Raw genomic sequence first — 12,823 nt, forward strand, 5'->3', positions numbered from 1 at the left:
AAAATAAATGTTTTTGTACACGTAGCATAGTGGTCTCTCACTCATTTAAAATATATCTGCCTCCAACCTAGACCATGGCAACACAGAACAGAAAATTTCAAAGGCACAGGGAGATGCATAAGGTTGGAGGCAATGCTGGCTAAGCCATGATCTTTTTTTTTTTTTTACTTCTTTCAGAATTTATATAATCTGAATTCTTTTATTTTGTTATTCTTGTATGCTTTGCTGTGTTGGTTTTGGATGTGAAATGGTGTTGCAAAACAAAGTTTGCCACACTCTTCTCAGTGCAAACTGGATTCCCCCTGCCACTCCTGTGCCCTCAGATGGCTTCATGGGTGGTTCTCAGAGCAATGGGAAGGCGTCTAGTCTGTGCTGGGAAGCAAGCTTGGAAGCTGCTAGGCCTCACAGATCTCCCAGTAACATAACTGGCAATGTGCTGGGACTATATCCCATTGCCTCCCTACTTTTGCACTACTATTGGAGGTAGGGGAAGTGGAAAGGATCTCCCATCCCACACCCAGAAAACAATCCAAAAGTTATGAGTACTACTGTCATTGATACAGCACCCTGGCTGCACATGTGATGCTCATCTAAAATATCACTATCTTTAGATATCTGAGGGCCAAACTACATATTAACACAAGAAATATATGAACAGTCTTCCTTTGAAAATAAAAATAAAATCCATATGCAGAAGGTAGACTGTTAGAGCAGAGGACTGCTGAGGAGAGGGCTAGCTAACCCTTTCCCCTTTTGTGGATTTCCCTCCCCTCCTCAGAATAATCCTTTCCAAGCCGCTATGCTCTCCAGGAAGGAGGAAGGTAGGGGAGTCCAAAACTCTCCATCCTTGTGTGCAAAAGTGGCTTGGAGTGGTGATGGTAAGTGAATATAAACATACAAATGGCAGGGAGGGAACGGGCTGAGAAGGCATCCCCTCCCCCCGCTCTTCCACTCCCAATCTTTTCAGGAACAAAAATGGGAGTAGTTTGCCCCTGAATAAAATGCAAACTTGGACTGACCATGCATTAGACTAAAGACGTTTGTACTACTATTTAAGCACTTAATAGGGCCCTCTTGCCTCTTTCCACACTTACTTAAATCAAGGGTAGGCAGGGCCAGCCTTAGGGATGAGTGAGCTGGGCAGTCGCCCGGGCACCTGAGCTGAGGGGGAGCCAAGCTGAGCTCAGTCAATGGCCATGTGTTTTTAATGTACTGTCTGCAGTGATCTAGGGCAGGAAAAAGCAAGTGTCTGTAACCCTTTTTTCGAGGTTCTACAAGTTGTCTGGGTACTAACTATAAAAATGATTTTCCTTCAATTAGCTTTAAAGTGTGTTTCTTTTTCAATTTCCAGTTTGATGCCATTTGCACTAGGTAAAAATCAATGGATTGCAGCTTTACTTTGAGCCAACATTACCAATCACTTAGCACCAAATACTATAAGCACTATATAAATAATAATAAAATAAAGCCATAAACTGTAAGAGGTGAGCTGGATACCTTTTTATTTATAATTTTTCTTTATTTTTTTTAAATAGAAAATGCATACCAAAAGACACTCAAACTGCCACAAAACAAAAAAATTTCTGGGCAGCAACAGAAAGAAGGTTGGTCAGGCAGGCTTAAGATTGGTCCAGGCCAAACAGCCCAGTTACAGAGTTTGTTGTAAGAGGGAAGGCTTTTGGGAGGGATTCAGTGGCAGAGCGGGCAGCCTGTTCTTGTCACAGAAAGAATTCCAGGCCTGCAAAAGAAAGAGTTCAAGGCATGAATGCTCATCTATGCAATGGTTTACTGTATGTTTGGTGCTACTCGCATCTCCTTTCAATTTGCATGGTTCACATGACCAGCAAACAGAAGTGATCTCAGTTTCCCCCATGTAAATCTATACTGACCCAATTTGCTGATAAAGTGGAGGAAAAATAATCTCCACTGCGCTGCGCTCCTTCTTGCAGATGTTTTGCTCTGATGCTTTTAGATGGGTGTGTCAATTATTCCCCTCTCCACGCCCACTATCTCCTCCTCCCTTCTTTCATTTTGTTTCCTGTGGGCTGACAAGCAACTTCCAGCTGTTCTCCGTTCTGCTGGCCTTTTTTTGTTGCTTCAAATGGTGCCATTTTCCTTTCCCTCTAACTTGTGCGCAAAAGCGTAACACTGCTCAAACAAAGACTTGTATTACCAGTGAAAATACAAATAATCACACTTCCAGGTTGTTTTTAAAATGGGACCTACTGCAGCTGGTAGAACAAACTGAACATGCCTGGTTGCCAAGCAACCAGAGGGAGTGGAAATGTTAAATTATAGTGCATGGTCATTAGGAAACGGTGTGACTGATCCTTCCCTTGAGTGTGAATAGAAAACACCATGTTTGCAGCTGTCATTGAACCCTTATTGTAGATGGTGCAAACAGAAAACAAGAGGTAAAAACAGCATCTTTAGTATGAAGTAATGCTCCTGTGTGGATAAGCCCTGAATGAGTAAACACAATCTAAAATTTCCAACAGGGTGCTACTGAACGGTAATTTTCTGTGGCAGTTACCACAGGGGAAGGTAGAGGAGTGATGTGAGACCAGGCCTACTCATTCCTTACAGAGTGAGTAGTGGAGAAGACCAGCAGCAGGCCACAACAGAAGTCCCATGAAGCTGAGCCCCAGGAAGCAGAAAGACGGTCTGCCAGAAGGGGATTGAAATTTGGAGGAAATACTCAGGAATAAGTACTTAAGAGGAGCACAACCCGATCCCTATTCTGTAAGAAGAAATGAAGCATATCTATCATTCTGCTTGATCTCAGAGCAAGGAGGAGCTGCAGGTGAAAATTCTTACATGTTATCCATGCATGTAATATTTCTTATGTGTGGCCACCAGTGTGGCGTGTGGCTGACAGTGGCCAAGACGTTAATAAAAAAGTTGAAGAGCATGTGGTACCCCACTCGTTACTTCCACCCAGTTTGAGAAGGAACCATTGATAAGAGCTCTTTGAGCACGATTCTGGAGCCAACTGTGGATCCACCTGATAGTTGTTCCATCCATGTTTGAACTCAAGCCAGGCTGCAAAGGAAGATCCTTAATATTAATTAAACTTTAACTAAACTAGACCTATTTAAATCTAGGTAAGTCCTAAATACCATCATTAATTTGAATTCCAAAAACTTTCCACATGGCACCTCGACCCATTACCCAATGTTTGAATAGTTTTCCAGATCAAGACAGACTAACCTAGATTAAAATAAGATTACCAGGACAACTAGTTGTTTTAATAAACAAATACACATTTTTGTAGTTCTTTTTCAAACATGCCCATAAATTATTATTTCTTAACTAATGAGCTTATTCTTTATTTTTATTTACAGTGCTTGAGGATAACACAGAATTCAATATAGTCTGCACTCCTATACCCAATTACCTGAAAATAAGCTTCACTGAACACAGTGGGACTTACTTCTTAGTAAATATGCATTACATTGCACTGCTAACCTAGCCTGGTATGTAGTAAAGGGGCAGTTAGAACATAATTATTACAGATATATAACAGAGTGGTTTGGGCCACTGACAGGCTGCCACGCTGAACTTTTTCGTGACACATTTGTTAATGATGAGGTTGCCAAAATATGATCATACTCAATAAATCCTCAAAGTACACAGTCCCAGAGATCATGCATCAGAATCTGAATATGAAGTATTCAAAAATTTGGAATGTTGCGCTGCTCTTACCCAGCAACAATCGGGCAACTCCAGTGGTACAGCACATGTTCCTAGCCCAACAGGCAACAGCTCTAAGAAAGAACTTTAGAACTTGGAAGAGCCAGTACCAATGGAAGATGGAATCAGACTAGTCATTAGATCAATAGACTGAGTGATGATGTTTTAACAAAAAAATAAGAATAGAAAGGGAATTCAATTTTAGTCCTACTACAATAAATTCCCAGCATGTAGATTCCACAAGAGATACAAAAGGCCAAGTATAGAGAGAGGAGTAAGCACTTAGCATTTCTGTCTGCCCCACAAGATTTTTTTTGAAGGATTTTCTCTGATAAAATCAGCTAGTAATATAAATTGATATAAATTTGCAATTTATTTAGCAAGAAGTATTATATTGAGCTACAGCAAAATGTTAGCTTCAAAAAATTCAATGTAATAAATAGTGCTGAGCCAAAATTTCTCAGAATATATATTTTTCTGATAAAATGTCAGATTTCCCCCCCTGGGAAAAAGGCAGCTTTGTAGAATTTGCTTTGAATAGTCTCCATTATATTTTTGTGGTGGATGCTATTCCTCTCCCCCCCCCCCATGCCTTGGAGGGTCTTGCATTTGGAGGATGCAAAATGGTGGCCAGGCTATAGTGGCAGGAAAACATACACACACAGAGACACAAATGTTAAGGAAAAAATGAAAGAAGCTCTGCTACCCCCCAAGGCGAAGTCCGTCTGCTACTGAGAAACTATTGGAAAATCTATCCTGCCCCTGGAGAAATTCAGTGAAATGTCCACCTGATTTCTCTAGAGACTTTGAGAGGCCGCTAGTAATATGGAAGAGACTTGTTTATTTCACATGTACCAAGCATTTAGGAGCAGAAATTGCAAGTTTGTGATATTAGGTACTTTTGTGGGCCGCCTAGCCCTATGCATCTTTACACAGAAGTAAGCTGGGTTCAATGAGACTTAGGCTGTGTACACACCATATCTTTAAAGCACATTCAAAGCACCCCCGCAAGAATCCAGGGAAATGTAGTTTCCCTCTGACAGAGCTACAATTCCCAATACCCTTAACAAGTTCCCAGGATTTCTTGGGGGGGGTGCACGGGGGGGTGCACCTTAAAGGCATGGTGTGTACGCAGCCAGAGGCTACAGTCCTAGGTATACTTACCTGGGAGTAAGGTCATATCCACACCATACATTTAAAGCAGTCTTATGTCACTTTAACAGTCATGGAGAATCCTGGGAACTGTTGTTTCTTAAGAGTGCTGGGAACTATAGCTCTGTGAGGCCAGCACCCTTAACAAAGTACAGTTTCCAGGATTCTCCATGATTTAAAATGAACTGAATCTTATTACTAAACAAAACTACCAAGACCTCCGAGGAAGTCAGTGAGAGACAAAACTGCTACCTTATCCACTGGACCTATTAGACTTCCTAGGCTATTACACATGTCAAACCAATACTGTATGTATGTAAGAGGTAGGCGCATAACACTTTTTTTTTCTTTAAGGTGAGACTGTTTCTCTGGCCTATCAGGACTTTTAATGCAAACTCAGATAGGTCTCAAATAATGAAAACAATTATTTTCTTTCCTGTTAGTGAGTCTTTTCTCTCTCTTTTTGCATGACTAGCTACAAAACGGTCTTTGTTCTATTACTAAGTTGATGAGCTCACGGCCACGCAGCAAACATATTTATTACACCGTGCAAAGGTTGCAGCCAACAAATATGCTGGTGCAAAGTCTGGGATCCAGAATCTTTATAATAAACCAAGGCAAGGCACTTCTTGCTGCTTTGCTACAATCTACAGACTTCAGATAAAGCAGCAGCTTTACAACTTTCTTGATAACGACAGAAAAACAGGCAGAGCAGGCGGATGCTAGTTTCAATCTCAGTTTAGTTCAGCACTGACACCAAGTCTAACTCATATCCACAACACTGATAAATAATGACAGAGTCAGCATAGCTAAGGCCTCTATATAACTTGGGCTCTTGCACAGGGCACACTTCTTCTGGATGGATTTGTATCAGAAATCTTTCTTGAAGCTTAATATCTGGTTTTCTTAATGCTCTGACACACACCCAACACTCCTTGGAATCATTTTTCCGCTGCTACATTTGAAAGCACATTTATTTATTTATTTTATATCCCACTCTTCCTCTCAGAAGGAGCCCAGGGCGGCCCATCAAATTGAAGTCAATAGCAGACTCTCTGTGATTTTAAAAGGAATGGATTCCAACCTCATATTTAATCCTGTACCTAAACTGCTTAAACCCCTCTCAGTGAAATTTAAGCACTCTGCTTATTACAGATGCACATGATGCTAAATTGATGCACATGTTGCTATTCCTTAGGTATCAAAAGGATGTATCAGAATATACTTATTTTTAAGCAGGGGCTTTTAATACCTCTGTTAAGTATTTCTCTATGCCACAAATGTACGTAACATTTTGGGAAGTGTTGTACCTCAGCGGCAGGGCACATGCGTTGCATGCAGTAAGTACTGGATTGAACAGGCTCATTCCCTGACATCTCCAGCTTAGGACTGGAAAAGAGTCATCCTGTTTGAAATCCTGGAAAGCCACTTGTAAGTCTCTTGGTAAATCAGTACAGCTTTAACAATAGTGGTCTCACTGAAGGCCAAACCAAATCTTTTGCATGTTCTGAGCAGCACTGAAAAGTGGATATACAAATGCCTTGTGCCTTTACTTTTTCCACTTCTGGGCAACATGTGTGTGTGTGTGGGGGAATGACAGGAAGCATTTTAAATTGACCTTTCTTGGCGAACTGTTAGCAGTATGTATCAAAACTAGGGATGGAAGGGTCTGTCAATTTCAGCTCTCTTAATTTCTCATTTTTCTGATCTTAAATTCAGCAATTTGCAATTTTCTTAAAAAAGCCTCATGAACTTTTTCCAGCATTTTTGTGTTAATTTCTCCTAACATACACATTTTTGTATGCAGTTTTGATGAATGTACACATTTTTGCAAGTAATTTCTCCTAATTTTTTATTTATGTATTTATATCCCACCTTTTCTTCAAGAAGCTCTAGTAGCATACATGGTTCTCCCCCTCCTCATTTAACCCCTATAATAACCCTGTCAGGTAGTTTAGGCTGAGAGGCAAGGACTGGCCCAAGGTCACCCCGTGAGCTTCATATATGAGTGGGGATTTGAACCCTGGTCTCCCAGGTCCTAGTCCAACACTCTAACCACTACTCCACAAAGGTTCCCAGAAATACAAAAATATACAAAATTATAATCATACAAAAATATATCTCATTTTTGTATCAGGAACATATTCACTTTTATGCACAGCTTCACCTAATATATGATTTTTGTAAACATTGATTGATGGAGAACGGCATCACAAACTGTGGAGAAGTGTGAATTTTGAAGGGTGGCTGCGTTTTGGTTCTCGTGCTCTTTCACAAAGTGCAGATTTCATAGACTTGGCTTTAAATGTGTAGTGAATTGAATTGCTCCCAATCCCTAATCAAAACAATGTTTTCAATGGCAAGCGGTGCAGATATGCATGGCTCTGAATCTTCTGTCAGATGTTAAATACAGCACAGCCATTAATAAAGGATTCCCCATAGGATCTTGCTGTTAGTTAACAAAACAGTTGTCCAGTTATTATATGATATGGCAGCTCACAACAGAACTCCCCTTACTTTGTTTCAATTCACAAGATAACTCATGCTGTCTTGATTCACTGATACATCAGAAACATGTTTTATGGCTATGTGTGACATTACATTTAAAGAATCCTGTATCTTCGTTCCTTAACATTGTTCCTTAACAAAAAGCATATAAGCATACTTGTTCATAATAAACATTTTAGGTGTCTGTCCAGCAGGTAATGTCCCACTCCAAAGCATATTGATCTATGCAGCAAAAAGATCAACCTGACAAGGTTATTCTGAACAGCACAACACAACATGTACTATTTGACCCTGTTGGTAATCTCGTAAAGGACACAAATCTGTCAGATGAACTGCCAACAACTAATGAAGTTTAAAAGTTAAAATTTGCCATTGTGGGGTAGTGAAAGATTACTCTTTTAATGTGATGGTAAGGCACATGTCACCCTTCAGATATTGTTGGACTCCAACTCCATTGGCCCTAGCAAGTATGGCCAATGGTCAAGGATGATGGGAATATAGTCCAGCAGCTTCTGGAGGGCCACACATTCCTTACCACTATTTCAGTGAGAGGGCATGATCCAACCAAAGTTAAGCACTTCTAGGCTACATCCCTGAAGCCTCTTATAAATGAGTAAGCACAACTGAACACAGTAGGACTTATTTCTGAGTAAGCATGCTTAGGACTCTGCTATTAAATATACACTTACCTGGGAGTAAATTGCATTGAACCTAATGGAGCTTATTTCTAAGTAGACATGTATTGGATTGCAGCCCAAAGCATGTGCTTAATACTTTCACCTCAATAAATAGGATTTAAAAGTATCTATGTCCAGCTGTTTCATTAGGATTGTAAACCCATCTCTGTGCCACAATTTAAATGCATTGTGGGCTTTTTATAAAAAAAAATTGAGCATCTCAGTTGGGGATGTAACGTGTGCCCCACAACAACTCAGGTTTGACCAAAGGAAGTAAATGTGGGGACACTACTAGTCTCATCAACCAAGAAAGCTTCCTTACAGTGATAGGCCTATGCAGGTCACATGAGGATGGAATTGTGGTGGAAGTGGTTTGACGGTTGAACACACATTTGTTGGAGGCTGAGAAATTTGTTTTCAGGGCAGAGAATATTTATTCATTCATTTATTTAAGACATTTATATACCACTTAATCATTCCCATTTCTAAGGGGTGCACATAAAAACAAGCCATACATAGATATGGGTTTAAATCACTCCCCTTACACTCAGAATGTTATGTCTACCTTCACTCTAACATTGTAATGTTAGAAAATCCAGTCTGTGTTTTATATGTTCCAGTTCAGAAGTCTCTGGAATAGTTCCAGTCCAGGTTTTTACACAAAGCTTAGGAACTACAGCAGTGTTTTTCCGCCTTTTTAAAACCATGCCCCCTTGTAGCTAACATAAAAAACTCACGCCCCCCCTTCAAACTAGCTCCCCTAATTATTTTATTTGAATTTTCAAAATGATTGAAATAGCATAAGGTTTAACTATAAATAACATTTGGGACTTAATAATAAAAACAAATCAGAGTATGTATAATTAAAAAAAATTCATTCACATTTTTGAAAAATCCACATTTTATTGTACATATTTTTGAAACACTCACATGCCCCCAGGGGTGCCCAATGTGTGTTAGAGTTTGTTCTCAGTAAAGTGGTTTGGTCACCATCCATTGTGTAAAGATTACATTTTACAATGGCTACAAGAAAACTATGAACTCACACTGCACACGGCATGGACTTCTTGGCACAGGCTGAGTGGTCTACCTCTTTATGCTGGCTGATACAGAATAAGGATGCGAGTGTACTTTTACTTCATCTTCCTGCTTTGCATAAGAACAACAACAACATAAACAAGTAGACCTGCTATGGCTGTTCTCCCGACCTCTCCTGCGTTTGTTGTTCGTGGATGGTATTCAGTGCTAGTCCTACTCAAGAGTAAACCCATTAAAGTTAACAGACATGACTAACTTAGGTTTATTGACTTCAACAGGTCTACTCTAAGTAAGACTTAGTTGAATACAACCACACACCAGCCAGGAAACTAGATGAAAACTTTATTGTCTCTCTCCAACAAGAACAGAACAGTAACAGGAAACTCCAGCTGTCCAAAAGTAAAAGAGACATATGGCACAGCATGACTTGCTAGCTAAAAGGTATTTCAAAAGCTTTTTAAAAAGTAAGCTTTTAAATCAAACCAGACAGTAAGAAATCATATTCCAGGGATGAGGAACTGATGGCGCTCGTTTTTGTTGAACTTCAGCTCCCATCATCCCTGGTCACTGACAATGCTGGGTGGGGTTGATGGGAGTTGGCATCCAGCAATATCTGGAAGGCCACAGGCTCCCCATTCCTGTCAAATACTAATATCAATCTAAATTCTCCAAGCGCCAGCCTTTACATAGCCAAAACGGCACCACCCACATTCAAGAGGGAGGTGTCAGCAGACACTGAGCTAGATGGACCATTGGGCTGACTTGCTATAAGGCAGCTTCCTATGCTTCACAGTATTAATGCCTCAAAAAGAAGGCTTGAGTTTCCATCCTCAGTATACTCAGACTTCAGTGCAGAGCTTTCTCCTCACATCTAAGGGAGTGAAGAGATACATGTGGGAGCTATATATGATCCACCATGAAGTGATATAGGAGACTTTCTGTATGATGGTGTATATATGCAGGCACAAAAGAATAGCTGGTTTTGTGGAGGTACACACGTTATACTGCCCCTCTGGGTAAGGTACGGTAATTAATAGTCCATAAACTATTATGGACAGGTGTGGGTTGACAACTTTATTGATTACAGTAGGTAATTAGGATTGGCATGGCATGGGTGGCAGGATTGATGTCCCTTCACACAACACAACTGTTACTTGACAACTACCTCAGATTAACTGAGGAGCACCCTTGGGAGTTGATCAGCATAAATTGGATCCAGCGTGGTGTGTGCCAGGCATCCGGAGTCCCACTGACAACCAGAGCTATGTAGCTTCAGATCCAGGCCCCTGAGCTTGGGCCATACTCTGAGTGCCATCCTGAACCCCTTATGGGGGTCCCCCTTATATTAATTATCTTACCCAATGCCATTTCTACCATTTCACAAAGTTGTGACAAAGTAAAGAATAACTCCTATTCCTAACAATTCTTGCTATTCACTGAGATAAAGGCAAAAAAAACCCCAACCCTCCTGCTTGGAAAGAAAAATTCTTTTCTGGCCCTGTTAACCAGCGACCACTTAATGCTTCAGTGGGAGCTCCTTTACCGAGCGTGGGTGGGTTGGGTGAACTCTGTGAAGGAGAGGAGCAGAAAGAGGCTGAAATGGCATCATGCCAGGCCTTTATAGACCTAGCACGCCCATCTGTGAAATCCTGCAGGACCTCACGAGAGCCAAGGTGTTCTCTGGCAGGAGTCTTCCTCCTCCTCCCCCCTCGCAATGGGTCAACCCCAAAGCCCCACAATCTGGTCCTGGTGTGTGTCTGTGCCTGGAACATTGTTGGAGTGACTGCATTGATCATGCCTATCCCACACAAATGAGCCATATACTGTTAAAAATGCTACCTACACATTTTCAGTGGAAGCCCATTAATTGCAAAGAAACCAGAAAAGCCAGGCAGATGTTGAATGATCACTGCTTTTGTTTGGACTGTGATTTCATGTTTCATGCTTTTGACCAATGGGAAATGTCAGAAAAGAGGCAGTTCTAGGTCATCGATTCTGTTTGTAAACAGAGGAAAAATGTAAAATGTTTAACAAGACAGACGTAATGATTAACACACTGTTCTGCATTGCTGGACTTTAAAAAACAACACAAAACCTCAGACAATTTTGGATTAAGTAAAGGTTCTTATATTGTATTTCTAGGATTTCAATAGAGAATAAAAGCTATCCTGTCTCAGAGCATTCCAAAATATCAAATATGCATTTGAGAAATGGCAGTAATCAGCCAGTATCTTTTCAGTTCTGATATTTTTATTATTATTATTATTTTAAAATGGTTCTTTCTCTTTGTTACATTCTAGTATGACCAAAAGCCAGGACCAAGAGTGGAGCTCTGCAGATAAAGCACAAGTGACTACAGAAATGCAGGAACGGACTCCTTTGATTCTTAGCGGCTCCCCTTGACTTCTGAGGGACAATGGCTGGTTTCACACAGTACTTTATTCCATTATTCTGACAATTTCTTAGCTGGTAATTTGCTCATTTTTTGTCACATGTCAAAACTAGTTTTCTAAATCTAGTGGAATACAGTGGTAGTTTACCATCAATTTTTGTGATAAATGACATCAGAAATAATCCATTTTCAAGCTTGGGAACCTGGAAATTTGTGGGAGTTTTGTGCTAGCTGCAGACACTCACGTGACAAGCTCATGTGACAGCTTGCTCTCTCTAAGTCTTGCTATATTATTATTTTTCAAACATTCTGCCTGTTCCTGTTCCGTTTACCTTTTGTTGCCTTGGTGAGTCCTTCTTCAAGTTGTTTTTCCATTTGTCCTCTGATTTGTGCCTTGGAAGTCCCGTTCTTTCCTGCCTCTTCCCCTGCCTTCGATGCAGCCAGGCAGCCGCAGCTGCTAAAAGTTCTAAAAGATCTTACCTGTTTGTCTCTTCTCTATGTTCAGTTTACTTTGTCTGCTTTCCTGTTAAAGTTGCTTTGCAAGTCCTTTTCCAGTGTCTTTTAAGCCCTCCTCTCCTCAGTCCCAGCAGAGCTGGTGGTTTTTTTACCTTAACCGCAGCAGTCCCACCATTCTGTTTTGCAGCGGCTTATATTTTAAAGCAACTTCTGTTTTCATCAACACTTTGTTTCTGGCACTTTTTGGAGGGTGTTTTTTTTAAAATTTTTGCTTTCTTGCTGATTTTCTTGCCCTTTTCATCTGGTATTTGTGTCTTCCGTTGCAACAATGTGAAAGACATTTGTGCAACAATGTTGGTATATCGGTTGAAAAACCACGCTTTCAGGTACTGCAGCATGAAAGGAATTTTAGAAATCGGGACAGAAGCGCAACCATTTTAATCTGTTGAATCAGCCTTTCCCAACCAGTGTGCCTCCAGATGCTGTTGGACCACAACTCCCATCAGCCTCAGACAGCGTTGCCAATGGCCAGGAAAGTTGGGAACTGTGGTCCAACAACATCTGAAGGCACACTGGTTGGGAAAGGCTGTGTTAAATTAACGCAATAAACCCCATGTCTGAAAGCAGCCAATGGGCTGCAACCTGGGGCTATAGTTGGAAAAGGCAAACCTTACTCATTATCTAAGGCATCTGGATCGCCAGTTTCTGGGGTGGGACAGATATTGCCCTTCCCTCACCTCTCTCTCCATTGTAGGTAATTTTGAATTCTAAAAAAATAACTGTTCTGCAAGTGGGAAAATTGTTCTCAAAATCAGAATCAAAGATGCAAAAGGAAGCTTTCTTGTGTCCAAGCAAGCATCTTCAAAAGCCATAGTAGGTACAAGGGTCATGCAAGTCTTCCCCAACA

General features: G+C 40.7%; 1 long non-coding RNA gene across 4 annotated transcripts; it reads right to left on the bottom strand.

Moving 5' to 3' along the window:
* Positions 1–1,501: 1,501 nt before the first annotated feature.
* LOC133382960 (uncharacterized) lies at positions 1,502–12,457 on the bottom strand. Of its 4 annotated transcripts, XR_009762135.1 has the most exons (4): positions 11,793–12,457; positions 10,912–11,063; positions 9,077–9,457; positions 1,502–1,738 (listed from the first exon to the last, which is right to left on the bottom strand). It is a non-coding gene; the product is annotated as an uncharacterized LOC133382960 (long non-coding RNA). The 4 variants fall into 4 exon arrangements; XR_009762133.1 differs by lacking the exon at positions 9,077–9,457; XR_009762136.1 differs by lacking the exon at positions 1,502–1,738 and having other exon boundaries at positions 7,942–9,176.
* Positions 12,458–12,823: the final 366 nt, after the last annotated feature.

The sequence above is a fragment of the Rhineura floridana genome, chromosome 4 (assembly GCF_030035675.1).
Source record: "Rhineura floridana isolate rRhiFlo1 chromosome 4, rRhiFlo1.hap2, whole genome shotgun sequence".
Lineage (NCBI taxonomy): Eukaryota > Metazoa > Chordata > Lepidosauria > Squamata > Rhineuridae > Rhineura > Rhineura floridana.